This window comes from Leiobunum rupestre, chromosome 2 (assembly GCF_980474605.1).
Source record: "Leiobunum rupestre chromosome 2, qqLeiRupe1.1.hap1, whole genome shotgun sequence".
Classification (NCBI taxonomy): Eukaryota; Metazoa; Arthropoda; class Arachnida; order Opiliones; family Sclerosomatidae; genus Leiobunum; species Leiobunum rupestre.
The window spans coordinates 7,393,430-7,405,791 of NC_143385.1; the positions used below are offsets into that span (position 1 = coordinate 7,393,430).

At 45.9% G+C, this 12,362-nt stretch overlaps 38 non-coding genes across 38 annotated transcripts; all 38 read left to right on the forward strand.

Annotated features, from left to right (window-relative positions):
- The first annotated feature begins 3,495 nt into the window (after positions 1–3,495).
- Positions 3,496–3,568, forward strand: TRNAM-CAU (transfer RNA methionine (anticodon CAU)). Its single transcript has one exon. It is a non-coding gene; the product is annotated as a tRNA-Met (tRNA).
- Positions 3,569–3,773: 205 nt separating this feature from the next.
- On the forward strand, positions 3,774–3,846 carry TRNAT-CGU (transfer RNA threonine (anticodon CGU)). The gene has a single exon. It is a non-coding gene; the product is annotated as a tRNA-Thr (tRNA).
- A 66-nt stretch (positions 3,847–3,912) lies between these two features.
- TRNAM-CAU (transfer RNA methionine (anticodon CAU)) lies at positions 3,913–3,985 on the forward strand. The gene has a single exon. It is a non-coding gene; the product is annotated as a tRNA-Met (tRNA).
- Positions 3,986–4,051: 66 nt separating this feature from the next.
- TRNAT-CGU (transfer RNA threonine (anticodon CGU)) lies at positions 4,052–4,124 on the forward strand. Its single transcript has one exon. It is a non-coding gene; the product is annotated as a tRNA-Thr (tRNA).
- Positions 4,125–4,190: 66 nt separating this feature from the next.
- Positions 4,191–4,263, forward strand: TRNAM-CAU (transfer RNA methionine (anticodon CAU)). The gene has a single exon. It is a non-coding gene; the product is annotated as a tRNA-Met (tRNA).
- A 66-nt stretch (positions 4,264–4,329) lies between these two features.
- TRNAM-CAU (transfer RNA methionine (anticodon CAU)) lies at positions 4,330–4,402 on the forward strand. Its single transcript has one exon. It is a non-coding gene; the product is annotated as a tRNA-Met (tRNA).
- Positions 4,403–4,468: 66 nt separating this feature from the next.
- Positions 4,469–4,541, forward strand: TRNAM-CAU (transfer RNA methionine (anticodon CAU)). The gene has a single exon. It is a non-coding gene; the product is annotated as a tRNA-Met (tRNA).
- A 345-nt stretch (positions 4,542–4,886) lies between these two features.
- TRNAM-CAU (transfer RNA methionine (anticodon CAU)) lies at positions 4,887–4,959 on the forward strand. The gene has a single exon. It is a non-coding gene; the product is annotated as a tRNA-Met (tRNA).
- A 66-nt stretch (positions 4,960–5,025) lies between these two features.
- TRNAM-CAU (transfer RNA methionine (anticodon CAU)) lies at positions 5,026–5,098 on the forward strand. The gene has a single exon. It is a non-coding gene; the product is annotated as a tRNA-Met (tRNA).
- A 66-nt stretch (positions 5,099–5,164) lies between these two features.
- TRNAI-UAU (transfer RNA isoleucine (anticodon UAU)) lies at positions 5,165–5,237 on the forward strand. Its single transcript has one exon. It is a non-coding gene; the product is annotated as a tRNA-Ile (tRNA).
- Positions 5,238–5,303: 66 nt separating this feature from the next.
- On the forward strand, positions 5,304–5,376 carry TRNAT-CGU (transfer RNA threonine (anticodon CGU)). The gene has a single exon. It is a non-coding gene; the product is annotated as a tRNA-Thr (tRNA).
- A 66-nt stretch (positions 5,377–5,442) lies between these two features.
- Positions 5,443–5,515, forward strand: TRNAM-CAU (transfer RNA methionine (anticodon CAU)). Its single transcript has one exon. It is a non-coding gene; the product is annotated as a tRNA-Met (tRNA).
- Positions 5,516–5,581: 66 nt separating this feature from the next.
- TRNAM-CAU (transfer RNA methionine (anticodon CAU)) lies at positions 5,582–5,654 on the forward strand. Its single transcript has one exon. It is a non-coding gene; the product is annotated as a tRNA-Met (tRNA).
- Positions 5,655–5,720: 66 nt separating this feature from the next.
- TRNAM-CAU (transfer RNA methionine (anticodon CAU)) lies at positions 5,721–5,793 on the forward strand. The gene has a single exon. It is a non-coding gene; the product is annotated as a tRNA-Met (tRNA).
- Positions 5,794–5,859: 66 nt separating this feature from the next.
- TRNAT-CGU (transfer RNA threonine (anticodon CGU)) lies at positions 5,860–5,932 on the forward strand. The gene has a single exon. It is a non-coding gene; the product is annotated as a tRNA-Thr (tRNA).
- Positions 5,933–6,831: 899 nt separating this feature from the next.
- On the forward strand, positions 6,832–6,904 carry TRNAT-CGU (transfer RNA threonine (anticodon CGU)). The gene has a single exon. It is a non-coding gene; the product is annotated as a tRNA-Thr (tRNA).
- Positions 6,905–6,970: 66 nt separating this feature from the next.
- On the forward strand, positions 6,971–7,043 carry TRNAM-CAU (transfer RNA methionine (anticodon CAU)). The gene has a single exon. It is a non-coding gene; the product is annotated as a tRNA-Met (tRNA).
- A 205-nt stretch (positions 7,044–7,248) lies between these two features.
- Positions 7,249–7,321, forward strand: TRNAT-CGU (transfer RNA threonine (anticodon CGU)). Its single transcript has one exon. It is a non-coding gene; the product is annotated as a tRNA-Thr (tRNA).
- Positions 7,322–7,385: 64 nt separating this feature from the next.
- Positions 7,386–7,458, forward strand: TRNAM-CAU (transfer RNA methionine (anticodon CAU)). Its single transcript has one exon. It is a non-coding gene; the product is annotated as a tRNA-Met (tRNA).
- A 342-nt stretch (positions 7,459–7,800) lies between these two features.
- On the forward strand, positions 7,801–7,873 carry TRNAT-CGU (transfer RNA threonine (anticodon CGU)). The gene has a single exon. It is a non-coding gene; the product is annotated as a tRNA-Thr (tRNA).
- Positions 7,874–7,939: 66 nt separating this feature from the next.
- TRNAM-CAU (transfer RNA methionine (anticodon CAU)) lies at positions 7,940–8,012 on the forward strand. Its single transcript has one exon. It is a non-coding gene; the product is annotated as a tRNA-Met (tRNA).
- Positions 8,013–8,494: 482 nt separating this feature from the next.
- TRNAM-CAU (transfer RNA methionine (anticodon CAU)) lies at positions 8,495–8,567 on the forward strand. Its single transcript has one exon. It is a non-coding gene; the product is annotated as a tRNA-Met (tRNA).
- Positions 8,568–8,773: 206 nt separating this feature from the next.
- Positions 8,774–8,846, forward strand: TRNAM-CAU (transfer RNA methionine (anticodon CAU)). Its single transcript has one exon. It is a non-coding gene; the product is annotated as a tRNA-Met (tRNA).
- A 204-nt stretch (positions 8,847–9,050) lies between these two features.
- Positions 9,051–9,123, forward strand: TRNAL-CAA (transfer RNA leucine (anticodon CAA)). The gene has a single exon. It is a non-coding gene; the product is annotated as a tRNA-Leu (tRNA).
- Positions 9,124–9,328: 205 nt separating this feature from the next.
- On the forward strand, positions 9,329–9,401 carry TRNAM-CAU (transfer RNA methionine (anticodon CAU)). Its single transcript has one exon. It is a non-coding gene; the product is annotated as a tRNA-Met (tRNA).
- A 205-nt stretch (positions 9,402–9,606) lies between these two features.
- On the forward strand, positions 9,607–9,679 carry TRNAF-AAA (transfer RNA phenylalanine (anticodon AAA)). The gene has a single exon. It is a non-coding gene; the product is annotated as a tRNA-Phe (tRNA).
- Positions 9,680–10,162: 483 nt separating this feature from the next.
- Positions 10,163–10,235, forward strand: TRNAL-CAA (transfer RNA leucine (anticodon CAA)). The gene has a single exon. It is a non-coding gene; the product is annotated as a tRNA-Leu (tRNA).
- A 346-nt stretch (positions 10,236–10,581) lies between these two features.
- Positions 10,582–10,654, forward strand: TRNAL-CAA (transfer RNA leucine (anticodon CAA)). Its single transcript has one exon. It is a non-coding gene; the product is annotated as a tRNA-Leu (tRNA).
- A 203-nt stretch (positions 10,655–10,857) lies between these two features.
- On the forward strand, positions 10,858–10,930 carry TRNAL-CAA (transfer RNA leucine (anticodon CAA)). The gene has a single exon. It is a non-coding gene; the product is annotated as a tRNA-Leu (tRNA).
- Positions 10,931–10,996: 66 nt separating this feature from the next.
- On the forward strand, positions 10,997–11,069 carry TRNAM-CAU (transfer RNA methionine (anticodon CAU)). The gene has a single exon. It is a non-coding gene; the product is annotated as a tRNA-Met (tRNA).
- Positions 11,070–11,135: 66 nt separating this feature from the next.
- TRNAM-CAU (transfer RNA methionine (anticodon CAU)) lies at positions 11,136–11,208 on the forward strand. The gene has a single exon. It is a non-coding gene; the product is annotated as a tRNA-Met (tRNA).
- Positions 11,209–11,274: 66 nt separating this feature from the next.
- Positions 11,275–11,347, forward strand: TRNAL-CAA (transfer RNA leucine (anticodon CAA)). Its single transcript has one exon. It is a non-coding gene; the product is annotated as a tRNA-Leu (tRNA).
- A 66-nt stretch (positions 11,348–11,413) lies between these two features.
- Positions 11,414–11,486, forward strand: TRNAM-CAU (transfer RNA methionine (anticodon CAU)). The gene has a single exon. It is a non-coding gene; the product is annotated as a tRNA-Met (tRNA).
- A 66-nt stretch (positions 11,487–11,552) lies between these two features.
- TRNAM-CAU (transfer RNA methionine (anticodon CAU)) lies at positions 11,553–11,625 on the forward strand. Its single transcript has one exon. It is a non-coding gene; the product is annotated as a tRNA-Met (tRNA).
- A 64-nt stretch (positions 11,626–11,689) lies between these two features.
- TRNAL-CAA (transfer RNA leucine (anticodon CAA)) lies at positions 11,690–11,762 on the forward strand. The gene has a single exon. It is a non-coding gene; the product is annotated as a tRNA-Leu (tRNA).
- Positions 11,763–11,965: 203 nt separating this feature from the next.
- Positions 11,966–12,038, forward strand: TRNAL-CAA (transfer RNA leucine (anticodon CAA)). Its single transcript has one exon. It is a non-coding gene; the product is annotated as a tRNA-Leu (tRNA).
- Positions 12,039–12,104: 66 nt separating this feature from the next.
- TRNAM-CAU (transfer RNA methionine (anticodon CAU)) lies at positions 12,105–12,177 on the forward strand. Its single transcript has one exon. It is a non-coding gene; the product is annotated as a tRNA-Met (tRNA).
- Positions 12,178–12,243: 66 nt separating this feature from the next.
- On the forward strand, positions 12,244–12,316 carry TRNAM-CAU (transfer RNA methionine (anticodon CAU)). The gene has a single exon. It is a non-coding gene; the product is annotated as a tRNA-Met (tRNA).
- The last annotated feature ends 46 nt before the right edge of the window (positions 12,317–12,362 follow it).

Here is a 12,362-nt window from a genome sequence, read left to right on the forward strand (position 1 = left end):
AACTTGTGGAACTGCGTTTTCATCTCGACGGGGTAGCCATAGGACCTGGTACGTGGTCTTTCAACGCAAGCTTTCTCGAATCGGATTCGTATCGTGACGCTGTGAGTCGCATTATTCGTCGTAGTCGTACTTGGCCGGAATTCTCCACGTCGGTCATTGCCTGGTACGAGAGGTTGAAGACTTCGTTGCGTGATCACGCTATGTTTTTTGGAAAATTACAAGCTACGCGTAGTCGCGAGCGTCGTACTGCGTTACGGTTAGCGGTAGACCAAGCTCATGTTGATTTCCGTAATGGTCTCATTGACGCGTCGGAGTTGACTTCTAAGATCGACGATCTTAATTTCTTTGATCAGAATTCCCTCCGGGGGGCCGTGATCCGTTCCAATCAATTGTGGCGGACAGACGGTGAACAGCCGACAGCCTATTTTTTACGCTTAGAAAAGTATCGCCAATGTAAGAAAAATGTACGGTACATCTATTCCGCGTCGCGCACTCTACTAGTAGATCCGTCGGATGTTCGTCATAGAATTTTCGAGCATTTTAGCGATATGTACAGAAGTCAACCTGTCAATCGCTTTTCGGTGGAGGAATACGCGGCGCATCTTCCAACTCGGTTATCGGACGACGCAAGTGCTATCTGTGATAGCCCGGTGACTTGGACGGATGTAACGTTAACCCTGGGGCAGCTTCCCAGTGGTAAGAGTCCAGGGAAGGATGGACTTACCAATGAATTTTGGAAATTCGTTCTTCCGCAAATTAAGGTTGAGTTTCTGGCGCTGATCTCTTTTTGCCAGGCGGACGGTTGCCTGCCTCCGAGTATGAAAGAAGGTATGATCGTACTGCTGCCTAAGAGCGGCGACTTACGCTACGTTTCAAACTGCCGTTCTATCACGCTCCTCAATGCTGATTATAAGATTCTCGCGAAGATCCAGGCTATGCGGCTTTCGGCGGTTTTGCCGACGATAATTTCGGATCGTCAGACCGGCGCGATTAAAGGTCGTGGGGCAATAAGTACCCCTTCACTTTTACTTGACACTATCGATTACCTTCAAGGTGTAGACTCTGGTGGCATCCTGTTGAAGTTGGACTTGTCCAAAGCGTTCGATTGCGTGTCTTGGCCGTATCTCTTTGCTGTCTTGCGGGCTTTTGGATTCGGGCCAATTTTTTGTGGGTGGATTCAAACGTTTATCATAGGTAGCAGGTCATGTTTGAAGATTAATGGCTATCTAACTGAATTTTTCCAACTCGGACGCTCGGTTCGTCAGGGTTGTCCGCTTAGCCCCCTTCTTTACGTTCTAACATCCGAAGCCTTAGTTTTCGCGTTGGAGCGTCGACGGTCTATTGTCCGAGTTTCGTGGCCGGGCATCCATTCGGCTCCTCTTTTGCGCATTCACGTTGACGACAATACGGTAGTCGTTCGCGACCGGCAGTCGGTGGAGGAGGTTGTTGCTGAATATAACCGCTTTTCGGAAGGTTCGGGCGCAGTTTTAAATTTGGCCAAGTGTCGCGGTTTATGGCTTGGCTCAGATCGTTCCAATGTCCCTGAAGTAATTTCTGGGATAACTATTTCTTCGGATCCGCTAGAGGTTCTTGGCGTTTATGTTGGTTCGTCTCACAATGATACTCTGGAACTTAATTGGTCTTCGCGTTTAGAAAAATTTAAAAAAGTTTTACGAACTTGGCAAGCGCGGCATTTAACGGTTACCGGCAAAGTTATTTTAGTTAACACTTTGGCTATGTCCATTTTGTGGCATACTCTTCGATCGGTTCCGTTTCCTGACCGTTACGCGGTGGAGTTTCGCAAAGTGGCGTTGGCGTTCATCTGGGGTTCTAAGGCCCATAAGGTTTCGTACGATACTCTTACTCGCCTTAAGCGTTTGGGTGGCTATGGACTGATTGATTTGAAATGGAAAACGTGCGCGTTCCGTTTGAAGGCGTTGCAGGCGATTCTGCGCGCGGATTGTCCTTCTTGGCAGAGAGATCTTGCCGTGGCACTCTTGAATCCTTTTGACGGTACTTCCAGCCCCGGAATTAATGTTTTACGGTGCCAGTTAACTCAGCCGTTATTAAGTCGTCTTTCTCCGCGTTATCGCGAAATGTGGATTGCCTGGCAGACATTTCTCACTTCGCAGAATTTACGTCTACAGATGGCAGCCGATCCGTTCCACGAGCCGGTGTTTTATAGTCAGCGTGTTGATCTATCTACTCTGACTTCGCGGTCACGGCTTCCGTTTCTTTCGCACGGACTACTATGTCTCCGCGATTTTTGTTACGGAGTCGTACCTGGTTTTCTTCCAGAGGACAGTGTATTGGAACTATGCGATATTGATGCCTCGATGCAGCGGGCTCTGGATGTCAAACGCGTTTATTCCGTTATTAAAGAATCTTTGCCGAAAGTTTTTTTCGACCGCGTGTACGCTTCTTCGTCGCGGGTTCCAGTCGAGAACGCAATACGTGTTTTTTCCAAAGACAACACCGAATTGGACTATTTGGCGGCCTCGGCTAAAGAACTATATCAGCGCTACCTTTCGGTTCAAAATTACGAGTCATCCGGTGAGCTTAAGTGGCGGGAATATTTAGGAGGTCCCTTACCCAAACCAGGATGGAGTTGGTTAAAAGGACGAGTTTTAAGTCCCGAACAACGCGATAATAATTTAAGAATTGTTCATCACGCGCTATTTCTTAACAAACGTATTCATTTGTTCGATCCGCAGATCTCTCCCATGTGTACTTTTTGTAAAAACGCAGAAGAAACATTATCACATATATTATTTGGGTGTAGCATTGTTGAGGCCTGGTGGTCATGGCTATTTAAAAATAAACTTTGTTTAAAAGTCGATTATTTTACCAATCCCGGCTTTGTTCGAAATTGTTTTATTGTTTTTCAAGGTAAATGCCCGATATCTTTAAATTCTCACGAGTTAAAAATAATACATTTCATGGTATCTCTTTTAAAGTACCTTATTCTGGACTGCCGTTCCTTTTATAATTTCAATCAAAACATACCTCTCGTAGTAGTTCAACATAGATTTTATGCAAAATTTAAATGCGAAATACGTAAAACCATTAAAATTTTTAAAGATAAAGATAAAGAATTTACTAACATGTTGTCAAAAATATTTTAAGAACTCTAATTTAACAGTGTCAATAGTCTTTAAAAAGCACTCCAGTCTGTTTTAAGGGGTTAACTATTGTTCTTTAATTGCATTCATATATATATCGCTTTCCAAGAGTTGGTTTTGGGTTAATATACACAAACGCATTAGAATTCCTGTATTTTTATGATTGTTGTTATTATTTTATAAATATTGGTCTCGCAACTTTTGTAATATACACTAAAAATGTATTTTTTAATGATATAATTTAAAAAAAAAAAAAAGCGTCAGTCTCATAATCTGAAGGTCGTGAGTTCGATCCTCACTCGGGGCACGAGCTTTTGCCTCCACATTTGGAAACGATTAAAAAGAAAATTTTTCGTTCAATCAACTTTCAACCGCCTCGATAGCGCAGACGGCAGCGCGTCAGTCTCATAATCTGACGGTCGTGAGTTCGATCCTCACTCGAGGCACTAGCTGTTACCTCCATATTTGGAAATGATAAAAAAGAAAAATTTCCGTTCAATTAACTCTCAACCGCCTCGATAGCGCAGACGGCAGCGCGTCAGTCTCATAATCTGAAGGTCGTCAGTTCGATCCTCACTCGGGGCACGAGCTGTTACCTCCACATTTGGAAACGATTAAAAAGAAAAATTTCCGTTCAATTAACTCTCAACCGCCTCGATAGCGCAGACGGCAGCGCGTCAGTCTCGTAATCTGAAGGTCGTGAGTTCGATACTCACTCGGGGCACAAGCTTTTACCTCCACAATTGGAAACGATTAAAAAGAAAAATTTCCGTTCAATTAACTCTCAACCGCCTCGATAGCGCAGACGGCAGCGCGTTAGTCTCATAATCTGAAGGTCGTGAGTTCGATCCTCACTCGGGGCACGAGCTTTAGCCTCCACATTTGGAAACGATTAAAAAGAAAATTTTCCGTTCAATTAACTCTCAACCGCCTCGATAGCGCAGACGGCAGCGCGTTAGTCTCGTAATCTGAAGGTCGTGAGTTCGATACTCACTCGGGGCACGAGCTTTTACCTCCACAATTGGAAACGATTAAAAAGAAAAATTTCCGTTCAATTAACTCTCAACCGCCTCGATAGCGCAGACGGCAGCGCGTCAGTCTCATAATCTGAAGGTCGTGAGTTCGATCCTCACTCGGGGCACGAGCTGTTACCTCCACATTTGGAAACGATTAAAAAGAAAAATTTCCGTTCAATTAACTCTCAACCGCCTCGATAGCGCAGACGGCAGCGCGTCAGTCTCATAATCTGAAGGTCGTGAGTTCGATCCTCACTCGGGGCACGAGCTTTTGCCTCCACATTTGGAAACGATTAAAAAGAAAATTTTCCGTTCAATTAACTTTCAACCGCCTCGATAGCGCAGAAGGCAGCGCGTCAGTCTCATAATCTGAAGGTCGTGAGTTCGATCCTCACTCGGGGCACGATCTTTCTCCTAAACTTTTGGAAACGATTAAAAACATTTTTTTCCCGTTCAATATATTTTCAACCGCCTCGATAGCGCAGACGGCAGTGCGTCAGCCTCATAATCTGAAGGTCGTGAGTTCGATCCTCACTCGGGTTACGATATTTTTCCTAAACATTTGGAAACGATTAAAAAGAAAAATTTCCGTTCAATTAACTCTAAACCGCCTAAATAGCGCAGACGGCAGCGCGTCAGTCTCATAATCTGAAGGTCGTGAGTTCGATCCTCACTCGGAGCACGAGCTTTTACCTCCACATTTGGAAACGATTAAAAAGAAAAATTTCCGTTCAATTAACTCTCAACCGCCTCGATAGCGCAGACGGCAGCGCGTCAGTCTCATAATCTGAAGGTCGTGAGTTCGATCCTCACTCGGGGCACGAGCTTTTGCCTCCACATTTGGAAACGATTAAAAAGAATATTTTCCGTTCAATTAACTCTCAACCGCCTCGATAGCGCAGACAGCAGCGCGTTAGTCTCATAATCTGAAGGTCGTGAGTTCGATCCTCACTCGGGGCACGAGCTTTTACCTCCACATTTGGAAACGATTAAAAAGAAAAATTTCCGTTCAATTTACTCTCAACCGCCTCGATAGCGCAAACGGCAGCGCGTCAGTTCTATAATCTGAAGGTCGTGAGTTCGATCCTCACTCGGGGCACGAGCTTTTGCCTCCACATTTGGAAACGATTAAAAAGAAAATTTTCCGTTCAATTAACTTTCAACCGCCTCGATAGCGCAGACGGCAGCGCGTTAGTCTCGTAATCTGAAGGTCGTGAGTTCGATACTCACTCGGGGCACGAGCTTTTACCTCCACAATTGGAAACGATTAAAAAGAAAAATTTCCGTTCAATTAACTCTCAACCGCCTCGATAGCGCAGACGGCAGCGCGTCAGTCTCATAATCTGAAGGTCGTGAGTTCGATCCTCACTCGGGGCACGAGCTTTTGCCTCCACATTTGGAAACGATTAAAAAGAAAATTTTCCGTTCAATTAACTTTCAACCGCCTCGATAGCGCAGACGGCAGCGCGTCAGTCTCATAATCTGAAGGTCGTGAGTTCGATCCTCACTCGGGGCACGAGCTGTTACCTCCACATTTGGAAACGATTAAAAAGAAAAATTTCCGTTCAATTAACTCTCAACCGCCTCGATAGCGCAGACGGCAGCGCGTCAGTCTCATAATCTGAAGGTCGTGAGTTCGATCCTCACTCGGGGCACGAGCTTTTGCCTCCACATTTTGAAACGATTAAAAAGAAAATTTTCCGTTCAATTAACTTTCAACCGCCTCGATAGCGCAGACGGCAGCGCGTTAGTCTCGTAATCTGAATGTCGTGAGTTCGATACTCACTCGGGGCACGAGCTTTTACCTCCACAATTGGAAACGATTAAAAAGAAAAATTTCCGTTCAATTAACTCTCAACCGCCTCGATAGCGCAGACGGCAGCGCGTTAGTCTCTAAATCTGAAGGTCGTGAGTTAGATCCTCACTCGGGGCACGATCTTTTTCCTCCACATTTGGAAACGATTAAAAAGAAAATTTTCCGTTCAATTAACTCTCAACCGCCTCGATAGCGCAGACGGCAGCGCGTTAGTCTCATAATCTGTAGGTCGTGAGTTCGATCCTCACTCGGGGCACGAGGTTTGGCCTCCACATTTGGAAACGATTAAAAAGATAATTTTCCGTTCAATTAACTCTCAACCGCCTCGATAGCGCAGACGGCAGCACGTCAGTCTCAAAATCTGGAGGTCGTTAGTTCGATCTTCACTCGGGGCACGATCTTTTTCCTCTACATTTGGAAACGATTAAAAACATTTTTTTCCCGTTCAATCTTCTCTCAACCGCCTTGATAGCGCAGACGGCAGCGCGTCAGTCTGAAAATCTGGAGGTCGTGAGTTCGATCTTCACTTGGGGCACGATCTTTTTCCTCCACATTTGGAAACGATTAAAAAGAAAATTTTCCGTTCAATTAACTCTCAACCGCCTCGATAGCGCAGACGGCAGCGCGTTAGTCTCATAATCTGAAGGTCGTGAGTTCGATCGTCACTCGGGGCACGAGGTTTTGCCTCCACATTTGGAAACGATTAAAAAGAAAATTTTCCGTTCAATTAACTCTCAACCGCCTCGATAGCGCAGACGGCAGCGCGTCAGTCTCATAATCTGAAGGTCGAGAGTTCGATCCTCACTAGGGGCACGAGCTTTTACCTCCACATTTGGAAACGATTAAAAAAAAAATTCCGTTCAACTCGCTCTCAACCGCCTCGATAGCGCAGACGGCAGCGCGTCAGTCTCGTAATCTGAAGGTCGTGAGTTCGATCTTCACTCGGGGCACGAGCTTTTGCCTCCACATTTGGAAACGATTAAAAAGAAAAATTTCCGTTCAATTAACTCTCAACCGCCTCGATAGCGCAGACGGCAGCGCGTCAGTCTCATAATCTGAAGGTCGTGAGTTCGATCTTCACTCGGGGCACGATCTTTTTCCTCCACATTTGGAAACGATTAAAAAGATAATTTTCCGTTCAATTAACTCTCAACCGCCTCGATAGCGCAGACGGCAGCTTGTCAGTATCATAATCTGAAGGTCGTGAGTTCGATCCTCACTCGGGGCACGAGCTTTTGCCTCCACATTTGGAAACGATTAAAAAGAAACATTTCCGTTCAATTAACTATCAACCGCCTCGATAGCGACGACGGCAGCGCGTCAGTCTCGTAATCTGAAGGTCGTGAGTTCGATCTTCACTCGGGGCACGATCTTTTTCCTCCACATTTGGAAACGATTAAAAAAAAATTTCCGTTCAACTCGCTCTCAACCGCCTCGATAGCGCAGACGGCAGCGCGTCAGTCTCATAATCTGAAGGTCGTGAGTTAGATCCTCACTCGGGGCACGATGTTTTTCCTCCACATTTGGAAACGATTAAAAAGAAAAATTTCCGTTCAATTAACTCTAAACCGTCTAAATAGCGCAGACGGCAGCGCGTCAGTCTCATAATCTGAAAGTCGTGAGTTCGATCCTCACTCGGGGCACGAGCTTCTGCCTCCACATTTGGAAACGATTAAAAAGAAAATTCTCCGTTCAATTAACTCTCAACCGCCTCGATAGCGCAGTCGGCAGCGCGTCAGTCTCATAATCGGAAGGTCGAGAGTTCGATCCTCACTCGGGGCACGAGCTTTTACCTCCACATTTGGAAACGATTAAAAAAAAAATTCCGTTCAACTCGCTCTCAACCGCCTCGATAGCGCAGACGGCAGCGCGTCAGTCTCGTAATCTGAAGGTCGTGAGTTCGATCTTCACTCTGGGCACGAGCTTTTGCCTCCACATTTGGAAACGATTAAAAAGAAAAATTTCCGTTCAACCTTCTCTCAAACGCCTCGATAGCGCAGACGGCAGCGCGTCAGTCTCATAATCTGAAGGTCGTGAGTTCGATCTTCACTCGGGGCACGATCTTTTTCCTCCACATTTGGAAACGATTAAAAAGATAATTTTCCGTTCAATTAACTCTCAACCGCCTCGATAACGCAGACGGCAGCTTGTCAGTATCATAATCTGAAGGTCGTGAGTTCGATTCTCACTCGGGGCACGAGCTTTTGCCTCCACATTTGGAAACGATTAAAAGAAACATTTCCGTTCAATTAACTATCAACCGCCTCGATAGCGACGACGGCAGCGCGTCAGTCTCGTAATCTGAAGGTCGTGAGTTCGGTCCTCACTTGGGTCACGATCTTTTGCCTCCACATTTGGAAACGATTAAAAAGAAAAATTTCCGTTCAATTAACTCTCAACCGCCTCGATAGCGCAGACGGCAGCGCGTCAGTCTCATAATCTGAAGGTCGTGAGTTCGCTCGTCACTCGGGGCACGAGGTTTTGCCTCCACATTTGGAAACGATTAAAAAGAAAATTTTCCGTTCAATTAACTCTCAACCCCCTCGATAGCGCAGACGGCAGCGCGTCAGTCTCATAATCTGAAGGTCGTGAGTTCGAACCTCACTCGGGGCATGAGCTTTTGCCTCCACATTTGGAAACGATTAAAAAGAAACATTTCCGTTCAATTAACTATCAACCGCGTCGATAGCGCAGACGGCAGCGCGTCAGTCTCATAATCTGAAGGTCGTGAGTTCGGTCCTCACTTGGGTCACGATCTTTTGCCTAAACATTTGGAAACGACTAAAAACATATTTTTCCCGTTCAATTAATTGTCAACCGCCTCGATAGCGCAGACGGCAGCGCGTCAGTCTCATAATCTGAAGGTCGTGAGTTCGATCCTCACTCGGGGCACGAGCTTTTGCCTCCACATTTAGAAACGATTAAAAAGAAACATTTCCGTTCAATTAACTATCAACCGCCTCGATAGCGCGTAAGGGAGCGTCAGTCTCATAATCTGAAGGTCGTGAGTTCGGTCCTCACTTGGGTCACGATCTTTTGCCTAAACATTTGGAAACGATTAAAAACATATTTTTCCCGTTCAATTAATTTTCAACCGCCTCGATAGCGCAGACGGCAGCGCGTCAGTCTCAAAATCTGAAGGTCGAGAGTTCGATCCTCACTCGGGGCACGAGCTTCTGCCTCCACATTTGGAAACGATTAAAAAGAAAATTTTCCGTTCAATTAACTCTCAACCGCCTCGATAGCGCAGACGGCAGCGCGTCAGGCTCATAATCTGAAGTTCGTGAGTTCGTTCCTCGGTCGCGGCACGAGCTTTTGTCTCCACATTTGGAAACGATTAAAAAGAAAATTTTCCGTTCAATTATCTCGCAACCGCCTCGATAGCGCAGACGGCAGCGCGTCAGTCTCATAATCTGAAGGTCGTGAGTTCGATCCTCACTCGGGGCACGAGCTTCTGCCTCCACATTTGGAAACGATTAAAAAGAAAATTTTCCGTTCAATTAACTCTCAACCGCCTCGATAGCGCAGACGGCATCGCGTCAGTCTCAAAATCGGAAGGTCGAGAGTTCGATCCTCACTCGGGGCACGAGCTTTTTCCTCCACATTTGGAAACGATTAAAAAGAAAATTTTCCGTTCAATTAACTCTCAACAGCCTCAATAGCGCAGACGGCAGCGCGTCAGTCTAAAAATCTGAAGGTCGTGAGTTCGATCCTCACTCGGGGCACGAGCTTTTGCCTCCACATTGGAAACGATTAAAAAGAAAATTTTCCGTTCAATTAACTCTCAACCGCCTCGAAAGCGCAGACGGCAGCGCGTCAGTCTCATAATCGGAAGGTCGTGAGTTCGATCCTCACTCGGGGCACGAGCTTTTGCCTCCACATTTGGAAACGATTAAAAAGAAAATTTTCCGTTCAATTATCTCTCAACCGCCTCGATAGCGCAGACGGCAGCGCGACAGTCTCATAATCTGAAGGTCGTGAGTTCGATCCTCACTCGGGGTACGAGCTTTTGCCTCCACATTTGGAAACGATTAAAAAAAAAATTTCCGTTCAATTTTCTTTTAAAACCGCCTCGATAGCGCAGACGGCAGTGCGTCCGTCTCATAATCTGAAGGTCGTGAGTTCGATCCTCACTCGAGGCACTATATTTTTCCTCCACATTTGGAAACGATTCAAAAGAAAATTTTCCGTTCAATTAACTTTTAACCGCCTCGATAGCGCAGACGGCAGCGCGTCAGTCTCAAAATCTGGAGGTCGTGAGTTCGATCTTCACTCGGGGCACGATCTTTTGCCTCCACATTTGGAAACGATTAAAAAGAAAAATTTCCGTTCAATTAACTTTCAACCGTCTCGATAGCGCAGACGGCAGCCCGTCAGTCTCATAATCTGAAGGTCGTGAGTTCGATCCTCACTCGGGTCACGATGTTTTTCCTAAACATTTGGAAACGATTAAAAACATTTTTTTCCAGTTCAATTTTCTGTTCAACCGCCTCGATAGCGCAGACGGCAGTGCGTCCGTCTCATAATCTGAAGGTCGTGAGTTCGATCCTCACTCGGGGCACGATATTTTTCCTCCACATTTGGAAACGATTAAAAAGAAAATTTTCCGCTCAATTAACTCTCAACCGCCTCGATAGCGCAGACGGCAGCGCGTCAGTCTCAAAATCTGAAGGTCGTGAGTTCGATCTTCACTCGGGGCACGATCTTTTTCCTCCACATTTGGAAACGATTAAAAAAAACTTTCCGTTCAATTCGTTCTCAACCGCCTCGATAGCTCATACGGCAGCGCGTCAGTCTCATAATCTGAAGGTCTTGAGTTCGATCCTCACTCGGGGCACGATATTTTTCCTCCACATTTGGAAACGATTAAAAAGATAAATTTCCCTTCAATTAACTCTCAACCGCCTCGATAGCGCAGACGGCAGCGCGTCAGTCTCAAAATCTGAAGGTCGTGAGTTCGATCCTCACTCGGGGCACGATCTTTTTCCTCCACATTTGGAAACGATTAAAAAGAAAAATTTCCGTTCAATCAACTCTCAACTGCCTCGATAGCGCAGACGGCAGCGCGTCAGTCTCATAATCTGAAGGTCGTGAGTTCGATCCTCACTCGGGGCTCGATATTTTTCCTCCACATTTGGAAACGATTAAAAAGATAAATTTCCCTTCAATTAACTCTCAACCGCCTCGATAGCGCAAACGGAAGCGCGTCAGTCTCATAATCTGAAGGTCGTGAGTTCGATCCTCACTCGGGGCACGATCTTTTTCCTCCACATTTGGAAACGATTAAAAAGAAAAATTTCCGTTCAATTAACTCTCAACCGCCTCGATAGCGCAGACGGCAGCGCGTCAGTCTCAAAATCTGAATGTCGTGAGTTCGATCCTCACTCGGGGCACGATCTTTTTCCTCCACATTTGGAAACGATTAAAAAGAAAAATTTCCGTTCAATTAACTCTTAACCGCCTCGATAGCGCAGACGGCAGCGCGTCAGTCTCATAATCTGAAGGTCGTGAGTTCGATCCTCACTCGGGGCACGAGATTTTGCCTCCACATTTGGAAACGATTAAAAAGAAAAATTTCCGTTCAATTCGCTCTCAACCGCCTCGATAGCTCAGACGGCAGCGCGTCAGTCTCATAATCTGAAGGTCGTGAGTTCGATCCTCACTCGGGGCACGATCTTTTTCCTCCACATTTGGAAACGATTAAAAAAAAGTTTCCGTTCAATTCGCTCTCAACCGCCTCGATAGCGCAGACGGCAGCGCGTCAGTCTCAAAATCTGAAGGTCGTGAGTTCGATCTTCACTCGGGGCACGATCTTTTTCCTCCACATTTGGAAACGATTAAAAAAAAGTTTCCGTTCAATTCGTTCTCAACCGCCTCGATAGCTCATACGGCAGCGCGTCAGTCTCATAATCTGAAGGTCTTGAGTTCGATCCTCACTCGGGGCACGATATTTTTCCTCCACATTTGGAAACGATTAAAAAGATAAATTTCCCTTCAATTAACTCTCAACCGCCTCGATAGCGCAGACGGCAGCGCGTCAGTCTCAAAATCTGAAGGTCGTGAGTTCGATCCTCACTCGGGGCACGATCTTTTTCCTCCACATTTGGAAACGATTAAAAAGAAAAATTTCCGTTCAATCAACTCTCAACCGCCTCAATAGCGCAGACGGCAGCGCGTCAGTCTCATAATCTGAAGGTCGTGAGTTCGATCCTCACTCGGGGCTCGATATTTTTCCTCCACATTTGGAAACGATTAAAAAGATAAATTTCCCTTCAATTAACTCTCAACCGCCTCGATAGCGCAAACGGAAGCGCGTCAGTCTCATAATCTGAAGGTCGTGAGTTCGATCCTCACTCGGGGCACGATCTTTTTCCTCCACATTTGGAAACGATTAAAAAGAAAAATTTC